Here is a 15167-nt window from a genome sequence, read left to right as displayed (position 1 = left end):
AACTGCTAATCATCAGCTCTCACAAAGTTGTAATCACTGATCATAAGTCACTATAACAAAGTAATGAAAAAGTTTGAAATTTTCCAAGAATTACCAAAATATGACAGAGACATGAAGTGAGCAAATGCTTTTGGAAAAATGGTGCTGACAGACTTGCTCAATGCAGGATTGACACAAACCTTCAATTTGTAAAAAATGCAGTATCTGCAAAGTGCAATGAAATAAGGTATATACCTGTACTCTCTCAGGAGCCTTTCAGTATTCAGCCTTTCAGAAGTCCCAAGTTTCTACATTCCGGGGAATTCATATAACAAGCCCCATTCTCTCATCTTATTTCTTGTTTTCTATTTTATCAGAAGTTATTTCTGAAGACAAAAGATAATAAAGTTAATTTTTTTGAGATAAAAATCGAACAGCACCTTCTTATCCTTCTATAATGCAATAGTTGTGGATGTATTCACATCTGAATAGTAATGGAGTAAAGCATAGAAATATTCTTCAAAGTTTTAGATTGTGTTCTAACAGTTTTCTTAGAACAATATTTGTATACTAGGATTCATTATCAAAATGGTAGGGTGGATGTGTTCAAATTTCCTAACAGGTGATGCGTCCAGTTTTTTCCAACCATTTTTCAATTTTAATGAAATCATAGATCCTTAACTAAGTCCTATTTGCTAAGCTGTGAATCATTTGTTAATAAATGTTTCTATTGTTCCTTTATAATAGTTTGAGCCTCTAAAGTTTAAAATAAAAGCTGATTTTAGAGTCTTAGTTATTAATGTTCTAGGAGTATTGCCAAAAAAAGCTACATGTCCTATATTCTGTGCCAGTTTCTTAAATTAGAATCTTGGATTGCATCTTCAGCGTGTCACTGTAGTGGTATTGCTGGGTTGCTATGATACGATGCTTGTTCTGGAATTTGTAGCATAAATCCTATATGAGCTCCTACTTTAGATTTCAAAAATATGAGCAGCAGTAATTGGAAATATGACATGTTTTTCCTTTAAGGAAAATTATACCTATAAAACTTATTTCTGTTACAAATTATACTTGATCCTTTATTCTTAGATCTAAAATAGAGAATTAACAATGAACAACTTGAAATAATTTGGTTATCCTTTAGTTTTACCATATTGGCTTTTATGAAAATGGGCAAGAAAAGAAAGGTTTTATGATAATAAGCATATTAAAATGCCATTGTTCTTCTCCTTGATATCTGAGGTCTTAAGAGAAATGAATATAAACTAGATTTTCTGGTAACATGAATTTGAGACCATACCAGCAAAACTACATTACAAAGGAAAACTCCAAGTTATCTTACTTTATGGAACTTATTTTTTTATTCAGTGAACTATTCTTAAAACTAACCTTATGTAGCCCTATTGATAAAATATTCTTTCTCATTTTATGTGGTGGTTTTTGTGTTTCATGTACATATTTCATATAAATTAACATAGGTGGCATAAAGACAAAACAGGGGTATCCTAGGAATGTGTGGTGCATACATTTTTGGTAGAATGAAGTTTTTATTATTATTGGTTACTAGCATTTGACCTTTAAACCACAACTGATCTTTAAACTTTTACCTCCTTTTAATGCTTTAAACTTTTAATATTTTGCATATTTGATATGAAAGTATTTTAGAGACCAGGACTGAAACAAAAATTTTTAACAGCTTTATTGAGATATAATTCACACACTGTACTATTTCCACACTTAAAGTATACAAATCAGTGGCTTTTAGTATATGTACAGATATGTACAACCATCACTACAGTCAATTTTAGAACATTTTAATCTCAGAAATGCCATACCATTTAACTGTTACTCATCTCATCCATCTCCTGGCCTAAGCAACCAACTAATCTACTTCCTGTCTCTATAGATTTCCCTGGCTGGGCATTTTACATGAATGGAATCATACATAGTCTTTTGTAAATCTTTTATACCAAAGGCTTCTTTTCACCTAACATATTTTCAAGGTTTGTCCGTGTCGTAGATGTTTCAGTACTTTGTTCCTTTTATGGCTAAGTAAGAATCCATTGTATGGCTTTAGCACCACATTTTGTTCATTCATCAGTTGATGGACATTTGGGTTTCCACCTTTTGGTTATTATGAATAATGTTGCTATAAACATTTGTATACAAGTTTTTGTATGGGCATGTGTTTTAATATCTCTTGAGTATATACCTAGGAATAGAATTGCTGGGTCAAATGTAATTTTGTGGGTTTTTTCCCCCCATACATTTATTTATTCATTTGAGAGAGAGGCAGAGAGAATGAATAGGGGGGAGGGATAGACTTAAACCTAGCTCTATATATTTTAATAACCTTATCAACCTTCATGCCATTTATATTAAATGTAGGGAGCTTGTTGCAGGACTCGATCCCAGAACCCAGGGATCGTAAACTGAGCCAAAGGCAGAAGCTTAACAACTGAGCCACCCAGTTGCCCCTGTTTTGCATGTAGGTAGTCAGATGTCGTAGCACCATTTGTTAAAAAGACTATGCTTTCCCCCATTAAATGGTCTTGATGCCTTGTTGAAATCACTTGGCATATGGTTTGTATCTGGGCTTTCAATTCTATTCCATTGATCTATATTTTATTGTTTTGTCAGTACCACACTATCTTGATTACTATGCTTTGTAGTACATTTTGAAATGAGTCTTCCTACTTTGTTCTTTTTCAAGATTGTTTTGGCTATTCTGGATCATTTGCAATTGTAAAAGTTAAGTTACTGATTTGAGATCTTTGTTCTTCTATAGGCATTTACAGCTATAAATTTCCTTCTAAACTGCTTTAGCTACATCCCATTTGTTTTGGTATATTATATCTTCATTTTCGTATTTTTGGATTTTCCTTTGCTATCTTCTTTGATGCACTAGTTATTTAGGAATGTGTATGGTTTGATTTCTACATATTTGTAACTGTCCCAAGTTGTTTTCTGTTACTGGTTTATAATTTCATTTATAATGGTCTGAGGACATCCTTTGATATTACTATTTATATGTTTTTAAATTTGAGGTTGGTTTTATGACCTGGCATATGATCTGTCCTGAGACTTTATGTGCACTTGAGAACATATATTCTGCTGTTGTTGGGTGGGGTATTCTATAGTAAATATAAATTCTATAGTGTTCTATAGAAGTCTGTTAGGTCTGGTTGGGTTTATAGTGTTAAGTATTTCCTTGATCTTCTGTCTAGTTGTTCTATCTATTATTAAAAGTTAAATATTGAGGTCTCTTCAACTGTCATTGTTGAATTAGCCATTTCTTTCTTCACTTCTGTTTTAGCTTAATGTATTTTGAAACTGTTAGTAGGTGAACATATTTTTATAATTATCACATCAGGGATCCCTGGGTGGCGCAGCGGTTTGGCGCCTGTCTTTGGCCCGGGGCGTGATCCTGGAGACCCGGGATCGAATCCCACGTCGGGCTCCCGGTGCATGGAGCCTGCTTCTCCCTCTGCCTGTGTCTCTGCGCCTCTCTCTCTCTCTCTGTGACTATCGTAAATAAATAAAAATTAAAAAAAAAATTTATATAATTATCACATCTTATTCATGGATTAACCCTTTTATCATAAAATGATTCTCTATCTCTAATATAATTTTTTTGTTTTAAAATCTGTGTATCGGGACACATGGGTGACTCAGTGGTTGAGCATTTTCCTTTGGCTCAGGGCATGATCCTGGGGTCCTGGGATTGAGTTCTGCATCGGGCTCCTCACAGGGAGCTTGCTTCTCCCTCTGTGTCTCTCCTTCTCTCTGTGTGTCTCTCATGAATAAATAAAATCTTTAAAATCCATTTATCTAATATCAATATATCTATCACTCCAGCTTTCTTGTGTTTGTTTGCAGGATGTATCACTTTCTATCTTTTTACTTTCTGTATGTGTCTTTGAATCTATGGTTTATATTTTGGAGACAGCATATAGTTAGATCTTATTTATTCATCTGAAATCTCTGCCTTTTGATTGGGTTATTTAATCCATTTATATTTAATGTTATTTGTTGATATAGTTGGATTTATGCCTGAAATTTTACTTTTTCCTATGTCTCATGTCTTTTTTGTGCCATATTCTTTCTTTACTGCTTTCTTTAGTATTAAGTAAATATTTTTCAAAGCAGCACTTAAATTTGTTTAATGATTTTTTTTTACCGTATCTTTTTTAATTCATTTTTAATTGAACTCACATTGTTCTTGGGCTTACCATATATATATTAGTAGAATCATCTTTGGATTTATACTAGCTTAGTTCCAGTGAGATCTAAAAACATCACTTCTATGTCCCTCTATTTCCTTTTCCCCTTTATAATACATTATTGTTATTCAGTTACATTTATTGATGTTATAAACCCCAATAGTACATTTTTGTAATTATTACTTCACCATCAGTAGTTATTTCTTTAACCCAGTACATGTTTGCTCCCACCGACTCCTTTGTGCTGTTATTGGCAAATGTATTACACTTCTGTATGGTAATGACTTAAGATATGTGTGTGTGTGTGTGTGTGTGTGTGTGTATATATATATATATATTGCTTTATACAGTGTTTTTTTTAATCGGTTAAGAGAAATAAGAAAATAAATGCAAAAAAAAAAAGAAAATAAAATAAATGCATTAATACTGCTTTTTATAATTATATGATTAACTTTATTGGAGCTCTTTGTGTGTGTGTGTGTGTGTGTGTGTGTATTTGATTACTTTCTATGGTCACTTGCTTTTAGCCTGATGGAATTCCTTTAGTGTTTCTTGTAAGGCAGATTAGGTAGCCAGTCAATTTTTGTTTATTTGGGAATGTTTCTATTTCACCTTAATTTTTGAAGATAACTTTGCTGGATATAGGATTTTTTGGGGTGACAGGTTTTTTTTGTTTTGTTATGGGCTTTTTTATTTGTTTTTGAGCAGTCTGAATATGTTTCTTTGTTTTCTAGCCTCTACTGTTTCTGCTGAGAGTCAGTTGTTAATCTTAGCCCTTGTGACTAGTTGTTTTTCTTTTCCTACTTTCATGATTTTCTCTTTGTCTTTGACTTTCACCACTTTTATTTCAGTGTATCTGTGAATCAATCTACTTGTATTTTTCCTTCTTAGAGTTTGTGGAGCTTCCTGGGTACATAGGTTAGCATTATTCAGTAAATTTGGGGAGTTATTGGTCATTATTTCTTTTTCTTTTTTTTTTTTTTCCTGCTCCTTTCTCTCTTTTGGTATTCCTGTTATGTGCATGTAGTATACTTTATGGTGTTCCCCAGATCTCTGAAGTTCTGTTCGTTTTTATTCACCTTTTTTCCTCTAATGAGATTTCATAATTTCTATTTATCTTCAAACTTACCTAATTCTTTCTTCTGCCATTTCACATCTACTGTTGAGTCCTTCTAGTGAGTTTTTCATTTTGTTAATGTATTTTTTAATGCAGAGTTTTCATTTGCTCTTTCTCTCCCTCTCTTTTGTAAATTCTGTTTCTTTATTGATATTCTCTATTTGATGTGACGTTATCACATCTTTCCTTCATTAACTATGGTTATTTTTAGTTCTTTGGATATATATAACAACTTAAGTCATTTTCTATTAGTCCAACATCTGGTTGCTCTCACAGGCAGTTTCTCTTGCCTCTGTTTTTTTTTTTCTTTTTCTTTGTACATGGGACATACTTTTCTGTTTCTTTGTGTATCTTGTAATCTTTTTTGTTGTATACTGAACATTTTAGATAATGTATTTATTGTATTACAGTACATTACTGCAATACAGTACTGGGTACCAGTTCCAGCCCTCAGAGGTGGTGTGATTTGTTTATGTGTTTAGTGACTGGTCTAATGTTGTGCTTCAGAGAGATACAGCTTTAGGTATGCCAGTAGGCACCCTGAGATAACAGTACTTTGAACGGGGCTCTATTTATGTTTTCCTAACTACAGCAAGTTTAAATTTCAATGACTTTCATCTTGCTTAATTGTTTTCAACAATGTTCTGGGGCATAAATTGTTTTACTATTTTTTTCTGACTAATCCAGTTAAATTCAGACTCCTCTGAAGGAATAAGAGTTCCTGAGGTCAATGTCTAATATTTGTTCTGACACCAGGATGGCTCCTCCAAGCTGTTTCCCTGGTGTTCTCTTGCAAACTAGCTGGTTAAAACCTATTTCCTCATTGAATCTTCCCATTGCCTTTTGCCACTACCTCCACTGTTTTTGAGAACACCCCTAACTTTGAGCTTTTCTGTGCTCTGTTACAAAAATGTCAGTTCTTCATGAGAGACACCTAACTCTGGGAAATGAACAAGGGGTGGTGGAAAGGGAGGCAAAGGGGCGGTTGGGGTGACTGGGTGATGGGCACTGAGGGGGGCACTTGACTGGATGAGCACTGGGTGTTATGCTATGTGTTGGCAAATTGAACTCCAATAAAAAAATATACAAAAAAAAAAAGTAAGTTCTTTTGGGAAGAGACATAACAGCTGTTTTATGGCTTGCTTCTCCCTCCAGGCAAAATTTCTGAGTTAGGACTCTAGAGTTGGCTGGGGAAAGGGACAATGGTATATTTCTCTCTGAGTGATAACCCACTTCAGGAGCTGAACAGGAGGTGGAGAGGGAGCAATAGCCTCAGATCTTTTTGGCTTGCCTCTTCCAGCATGGAACCCCACCACCTTATAGGCCAGGACTAAGATAATGGCAGCACCAGTATTCTCAGTGGTGCTGCTCCAAAGGTAGAGGCTTTGTTCCATGAGTTGGGCAAGAGAAGGGAGCCCCTCTTCTCAACTGCACTGGCTCAGAACGTAGTCTCAGTAATAGATAGTTGAGGGCAAAGTGAGAAATGCCAGTGTGATGCTTCTCACTTGAAGAAAGCTGTCTGACAAGGAGCTGATAGTGAAGGGATTCTTGTGTTCTTGGCTGCACCCCTCCATAGTGAAGTATCTGTCTAGCTAAGTTCAGAGGAGAGAGACAGGTAGCTGTCTTTGTTCAAATACCACACATGCTTGTTGTTCTTAACAAATTTGCATAAGTATTCTTGGATAGATGTTTCCTCCTTTGCTCTTTGACTTAGGACCATTTCCAGAGGCTTTCAAAGTATGTTTTAAGAATAATTTTCATTTGTTTCAGTGGGCAGTGTTTCAGTTCTGTGGAGGTTTTTACCTCGTCTTGTTAGAAGTTAGAACTTCCTGTGGACTAAAATTTTAGCTTCTCTTGTAGTAATAATTAGTACCTTGCTCTTACCTAGGAATTTATAGCTTTCAAGTATGTAATCATGCCAACAAATTTGAAAAAGGAATTGGGAAAAATAACTTGAAATAAAGAGCTTTCTGAAACTGACACAAAAAGAAGCAAACATCTGAGTTAAGTCTTATAGCCGTTTAATTGAATCCTAATTAAGAACCCTGACAAGGACATTACAAGAAAATAAAATTACAGACCAATATCCCTTATGAACTTAGATGCAAAGATGTTATACAGAACATTAATAAATTAAATTTAGCAACATATAAATAGGATGATACATCATGATCATATAATATTCATGACAGAATCCAAGGTTGATTTTATATTAAAGATGACTTGCTGGGGTACCTGAGTGGCTCAGTTGATTAAACTTCTGACTCTTGGTTTTGGTTCAGGTCATGATCTTGGGGCTCTGCACATAGCATGGAGTCTGCTTGGGATCCTCTCTCTTTGCCCCTTCCCTCATCCCCACATGTGTGCATATGCTCTCTCTCATTCACCTGCTATTAAAAAAAATTTTTTAAAGACTTGCTGTGTAAGCAGATTTAAAAAGTGTCATCACTTAAATGTAAACAGAAAAATAGAAATTTCTTCTGTATGGTTCCTTTCTCTCTAGTACTTTAATATGTAAATTCTAGGCACCATATTAACCTGGATCTCCACTTACTGCCTATTTAGCTCAGTAAGGCTGCTTGCTATTTTGAGGCTTCTCGCTGTGGTACAGTCTGGAAAGTGTTAACAGAGAGCTGGTATGATTGTGGGCCTCACTCTGTTTCCCTTCTTTCCGGTATCACAGTCCCATATTGCCTCTTTGCCACTGTCTGAAAGCAGTTATTTTACATATTTTGTCCGGTTTTTAGTAGTTTACAGTGGGAACATTAGTCTGCTCGAAGCAGAAGAGTTTCCCACACTTTGTCATTCGTATGCAATGGGTATGAAATGATGTATAGCATTTCATACATAAATTTATAAATATCGTTTTTACATTTTTCTGTTTCCTGTGTGATTGAATGTCTTCATATCTGTTGGTCATTTATGTTTCATGTACCTTTTTCTGTAGATTTGTCCCTTTTTTTGTTTACAGATATTCTTTTGTGCATTTTGGATGCCAGTCCAGAGTTGGTTTTAAAGTGAGATGTTTTGTAGTTTTCCTATTCACATTTGGTCTTTTAGCTCTCTGGAGGAAATTAATTTTTATAAATGGTGTGAAGGAGGGATCTATTTTTTTCCTTATGAATAGCCAGTGGTCCTAACATAACTTTTTAAATTAAAATTTACTATTGACTTTTTTTAAAAAAGCCAACTCTATTTATTATATATTAACCTTTTGTTTATGTACACTAGACTGTCCTATGGTACCTTATTTTTTCTTCTCCAGTCTTTTTGTCTCTTTCTGCCCCAAATCATGTAGTTTTAATTACTATAGATTGTTAAGATTAGTCTTCCCTTCTTCATCTTAGAAATCATCTTGGCACTTCTTGGCTCTTCATTTTTCCTGATAAATTTTAAGAGCAATTCTTCAAGTTCCGACAAAACACCCTGCTAATGGCAGCATCATGTTGCAGTCTAAATTGCATTCCCTGTATATTCATTGGGGAAGACATTGAGTCTTTTCATTCACGACTAATGGTATATCTTTGTTATTTACATCTTTTATATATTTCATAAAAATTTTGTAACTTTCGGGATGCCTGGGTGGCTCAGCGGTTGAGCATCTATCTGCCTTCAGCTCAGGGCATGATCCTAGAGTGCTGGGATTGAGTTCTGCATTGGGCTCCCTGCAGGGATGCTGCTTCTCCCTCTCCCTCTGTCTTTGCCTCTCTCTGTGTGTCTCTCATTAATAAATAAAATCTTAAAAAAAATTTTTTTTTAACTTTCTTAAGAGTCTTTCTTGTTTTTTGTTAGACTTCTTAAATTCCTTACCCTGGAACTCAGTCACCGTATTGTGAGGAAGCTCCAGCCACATGGAGAGGCCACATGTGGGGTTTCTGGCACTAGCCCCAGGTAGACCTTCAGTCAAAAGCTTGAATTAACTATCAGACATATGAGTGGTTTAGCCTTCACAGGATTCTACCTCTTAGCTTTCTAGTTTTCTAGCTGAGGCCTGAGACATCATAGAGCAGAGATAAGTTGTCCTTGCTGTGTTCTGTTTGAATCTCTGACCCAAAGAAACTGGTAATAAGCCACTAAATTTGAGATAATTTTTACTAAGCAATAGAAAATTAAAATACCAAACATCATTCTGATTATGTTTTGGCTTCTTTAGGTCTGCCTAAGGAACACATAATATAATATTCTAATATTGTACACAGGGGAATGATTTCTTATCCTAAATTAATAAATTGGGATTTATTACTGTGTCATGAATTTGGTTAATTTTTATTTGTACTGTGTATGATAAAAAGAAACCATGTATCTGAGTATATAAGACAGAGAAATAGGCTCAGACATTAACTTAAAGCTATCTTGGTAGTCTTCCTAAATAGTTTCATAAATTGACACCAAAGAATATAGTGTAAAACTTCCTTACCACATTTTCCTAGAGATTCTAAATCTTCAAAATTTTTTTTTACAAAGTTTGCTAGTATTAGATGAGTTATTGTAATCATCCAAACAATATACTCAACCACATAGGTATTATTTTTCTCAAACAGTCTGCTCTATGAACCTTGAGGTCTTGTATAACTTACCCTGGTTCTTTTTAGGAAGAACCAGTCTCGAAAGTTATAGGCCTTACTTTTATGACCTAGATTTGGAAGTCGCATACTTCATTCTGCAATACCGAGTCTGTTCTTTAGAAGCAAGTCTCACTAAGTCCAGCCCACATTCATAGGAGAAATAAATTCCACCTTTTGAAGAGAAGAGTGTCAAATAATTTGTGGACAAAATTTAAAACTAGTATACTTGCTGAGCATGAAATTAGAACAAAGGAAATTTTATAAAGAATGGTATTAGGCTAAAATATCCTAGTTCTCTCATAGCAGGGGATATTATCGTGTTTAAACATCGTTAATTGTTCTGGTAGATTTGAAATCCTTTGGCTAAAGTTTTTTCTTATTGGTTAGTGTATAGGTGGGCACTATCTTTATTCGCTTCTGAAGAGGTTGAAGAATAATGATGAGAGAGTGCATTCCAACTGGTTCATGTAAATCAGGAAATTTCAAGTGTCAGTATAAATGGAACATGGGGAGTAATGGGAAATGAACTTGGAAAGGTGGTGCCTTTCAGTTTCTCCTTTTCTCTTTCACCTTCAACTTTAGTCATCTTTACGTTACATTTTTAAGGTTGGTAACATTTTCTACACTATAATTTTCTCTAAATTGTAATTCTAAAAGTCAAAAGTCAGTGAGCATGACTTATGTTGTGTGACTACATAGGCTTCAGAGCCATATAATGTAATTACAGGGATCCCTGGGTGGCGCAGTGGTTTGGCGCCTGCCTTTGGCCCAGGGTGCGATCCTGGAGACCCGGGATCGAATCCCATGTCGGGCTCCTGGTGCATGGAGCCTGCTTCTTCCTCTGCCTGTGTCTCTGCCTCTCTCTCTCTCTGTGACTATCATAAGTAAATAAATAAAAATTAAAAAAAAATGTAATTACATTTCCTTATATAGTTGTTTTTTTTTTGTTTTTTGTTTTTTTTTTAGTATTTCCTGGAGTTTCCTTTTTTTTTTTTTTTTTCCTGGAGTTTCTAATTGTGTTTTTCTTGTACTTTTGACATACTCTCAAGTTTTTCTTCCATGTAATAAGATATCCTATTGATTGATCCTCTAGTAGGCATCACATGGGGCTTATTTCCTCTTGTTCTAAATGGCTTAGTTGCTCTCTAGGACTTTATTGCTTTTCTAGATTGATTCCCCTATTCCTAGATTCCATTTCTTTCTCTTTTTCCTTTATTGTTGCATCATGCCCTTAGGTAATTTCCTAAGAAAGGTGAGGGTGTCATTTTTTCCAAGTATTTGCATGTCTGAAAATATCCTTATTGAATCATTATACTTAATTGATAGTTGGCTAGTTACATAGTTCTAGACTAGGATTCAAATTTGAATGCTATAGCTCCATTATCTTCTGGCATCACTCTTGCTGATAAGAAATCTAATGGATATTCTGCCTCTGGTTCTTTTGTGGTTAATATTTTTTTAATCTGAAAGCTTTTAGTCTTTTCTCCTGGGCATCTGAAATTTCAAAGTAATATGCTAAATTAACCCATTGCTTGGAATAATTTTTTCCTGATTGAGTAATCAGGAAATCTTTCATGTTTCAAGGCCATCCTTGACTATCTGGTGATCCTTTATTTTCTGTTAATATTAGTGAACAACAAAAAAAGTCACTTTATAAGTTGGATGGGTTTACTGAATACCTGCTTTTGCTTCGAGCAATTGGTCAGGGGACTAACTAGTAAAAGCTATTTTTCTCTGGGACAGTTGAGTTTCTTTAGGAAGGCCCACCACCACCAGCACCCCCTTTTTTAAATTTTATTTTTTTGCCTAAAGCATGAATGCTTGACTGTTTTTTCGACTGAGATGGTAGATTGTTCAGTACATACGGATTTTTTTTAAAGATTTTATTTCTTTATTCATGAGAGACACAGAGGCAGAAACATAGGCAGAGGGAGAAGCAGGCTCCCTGTGGGCGCCTGATGTGGGACTCAATCCCAGGACCCCGGGATCATGACCTGAGCCAAAGACAGACGCTCAACCACTGAGCCACCCAAGTGCCCCCATACAGATTTCTGTAATCTCCTATTTTCAGTTTATGTTTTAATCTCATCCTGTATTTTACCAGGCAGTTTCTAATTTATTGTGTTTAGGTTTTTTCACTTAGCAGTTCTTATTGTACTTTGAGTTTTCCCAAAATTTGTTGAAGTTTTTTGCCTAAAGGCCTATTCTTCTATTCTCTTTGTTATTGTGGGGTTACACACACACACACACACACACACACATCTGCATTCCTTTTTTGTTTGTTTAGTCTTATTTCAGAGTGAAGGGGAAGAAGTAAACAAATTTGTCATTTTTAACATGCATTGTGAATCTCTAGTTAAGTATTTAGAATATAGCTATTGGAGCAATTGATACTTTTTCAAAGACTATAGTCATATATTTGTTCTTGCATGCTAAGTGATTTGAATCCCATTTTCATTACAGATCTGTTTTGTGATCATGGGCGTGCCTTACATATTGTAAAGTAGTGGCTTTCAAACCTTTTGACTGCAAACTATAATAAACACGTTTTATAAACACTGTACTCATATACATGCAACACATTGTTTTTTTTTAAGATTTATTTATTTGAGAGACAGTGAAGAGTGTACAAGTGAGAGTGGGGGGATAGACAGTGAGAGAAAATCTTCAAGCAGACTCCCCACTGCCCATGATCCCAAGGACGGGGTGGGCTTGATTTCAAGGACCCAATGAGATCTTGATCTGAGCTGAAACCAAGAGTCAAACTTTTAACTGACTGAGCCACTTAGGTGCCCTGCAACACATTGATAGACATTTTAAAATTCTGGTCATGACCCACTAAAATATCTACTCTCCACCTATGAGTTACAATTCACACCTTGGGAAATAGTTCTCTGGAGCAGTATTTCTGTCTTTTTAAAAAATATTTTATTTATTTATGAAAGAGAGAGAGAACATGAGCACAAATGAGGGGAAACAGATGGAGAAGCAGACTCCCCATGAGTGGGGGCCTGACATGGGGTTGGATTCTAGGACCCTGGGATCATGACCTGAGCCAAAGGCAGAGGCTTAACCTGAGCCACCTAGGCATATGACCTGAGGCAAAGGCAGAGGCTTAACCTGAGCCACCTAGGCATACCAGAACAGTATTTCTTAAAATGTGAGCCAGATACATATTCACATTGCATTTTTTTTTTTAATGCTTAGAGATAAGTACAGGATTTTTGTGAGTTGCTGTTTTTGTTGTTGTTGTTGTTTGTTTTTAAGATTTATTTTAGACTGAGTGAGTATGCGGGAGCATGTGACTGTTGGAGGGGCAGAGGGAGAGGGAGGGAAAGCATCTTAAGCAGACTCCTCACACAGGCTCTGTCTCACAACCCTGAGCTCATGACTTAGGCTGAACCTAAGAGTTGGATGCTCAACCGACTGCACTACCAGGTACCCCAGGGCTTTTGTATTTTAAAAGTTGTGTTAATAATTCTTCAAAGATGAAATGTTTCACTTTCCTAAAGTTGTCTTGATTCTCCTTCTGCCTAAGACCATGCAGTTTTACAGTAGTGAGAATGTTTTTAGTGGTATCAAATTTCAGTCTTTATAAATACATAAAGGTATTACTAACTGAGAAAACTCGTGGGTATTTCCTCTACAGTATGAGTTGAGAAGGAGTCTCATAGCTTAAATAATCACTCCTTTTCTAGTGTATAACACATACCAAATCTAATAAGTTTAACATAATTTGGGAAGCTTAAAAAAAGCAGAGGTATTCGTCTTATATTTTTTCAAACTAAGTATCAGTATTAAGTAGACATCTCTGTGATTTTTAAAAATTTAATCTCAGTAGTCAAGAAACTTAGAAATTGAGCTAATTGAAGGTCCTTGTTTACAGATGTGAAAGTTCAGGATTGAAGTTTTGTTATTTTTCAAATGTTGGAAACAAAAGGATTTAATATATTTGTTAGAATCAAATCAATATAATGTCCCCATATTTTTGTTAAAAGTAGAAGGTAAAATAATAAGCATTTACTGAGTGTGTATTATGTGCTAGGCACTGTGGTAGATATGAGGTGATTGGGAGGAGGAGGAAGAGGCAAAAATAAAGATCACACTTGTTTCCTATCTTTAGTGGTCTCGTAGTCTAGGTGTATTGTACATGTAAAACATAATTGCCATATAGCACAATAAATACTATGGTAGAGGTACTCACCTAAGATACATTTGGGTAAAAGTGGATTAACCAATTAACTTTAGTTGTTTTAGAGTTTCTGAGGAGGGTGTTTCTGCTGAAACTTAATAAATGGGGAGAGTTCCCAGGATGGGAATGTGGGAAAAGGGCATTCCAGGCAGAGGAAACTAAAATCTTCACAAGTTGCAGGGAATATGGTTTAACCAAAGTGAGGGTACATGGCTGAGAAGTGTTGAGAGATGATTGTTGACAGTAGACTGCTGAATTTTATATGCAATCCTGAGGAGTTTGAACTTCAATTTGTAATTTTTGGAAGATCATCGAGAAGTGCTGAATATGATCAGAATGATTCTCCTTTTAGCAAGAGCATAGCTTTTGAGATCGTTTAGAAGATAAATCAGGTGTTGTAGTAGTTATGGGACCAGGCAAGAGGAGCAGTTAGGATATCACTATTGTATTTTAGATGATGGATGATGAGGATATTAAAATGACAGTGGGAATGACAAGAAAAGGATAGATTCCAGATATGTTAAAGAAACAGAAGGGATCCCTGGGTGGCTGAGTGGTTTAGCCGCCTGCCTTTGGCCCGGGGTGTGATCCCTGGAGTCAACAGGATCGAGTCCCACGTCAGGCTCCCTGCATGGAGCCTGCTTCTCCCTCTGCCTGTGTCTCTGCTTCTCTCTGTGTGTCTCTCATGAATAAAAAAAATCTTAAAAAAAAAAAAATTGGGATGCCTGGTGGCTCAGCGGTTGAGCATCTGCCTTCAGCTCAGGGCGTGATCCCAGTGTCCCGGGATCAAGGTCCACATCGGGCTCCCTTGTGAGAGCCTGCTTCTCCCTCTACCTCTGTCTCTGTCTCTGTGTTTTTCATGAATAAGTAAATAAATCTTAAAAAAAAAAAAACAAAAAAAAACAGATTCAGTAACACTTAATGATATATTAGGGGTAGTGAGAGAGGAGGAAAAGTCATTGTTTCCTGGTTTCTGGCATGAATGATGAAATTAGATGGGTTAATTTTTCAGTGGATTTTTTTTTTCCTCACTAGATTTTTGAGAGAAGCTTTATGTGTATGAATAGCATCTATAAAATTAATAACCATAT

The 15167-nt window shown here is 35.6% G+C and overlaps 1 protein-coding gene across 1 annotated transcript in view; it reads left to right on the top strand.

The window, feature by feature from the left end:
* Positions 1-15167, top strand: part of PPP2R5A (protein phosphatase 2 regulatory subunit B'alpha) — a 64328-nt gene that overhangs the window by 13126 nt on the left and 36035 nt on the right. The window lies entirely within an intron of this gene.

Source organism: Canis aureus, chromosome 6 (assembly GCF_053574225.1).
Source record: "Canis aureus isolate CA01 chromosome 6, VMU_Caureus_v.1.0, whole genome shotgun sequence".
Classification (NCBI taxonomy): Eukaryota; Metazoa; Chordata; class Mammalia; order Carnivora; family Canidae; genus Canis; species Canis aureus.
Note: the sequence above shows the minus strand (reverse complement) of the source record. Positions and strands in the feature narration are given on the sequence as shown.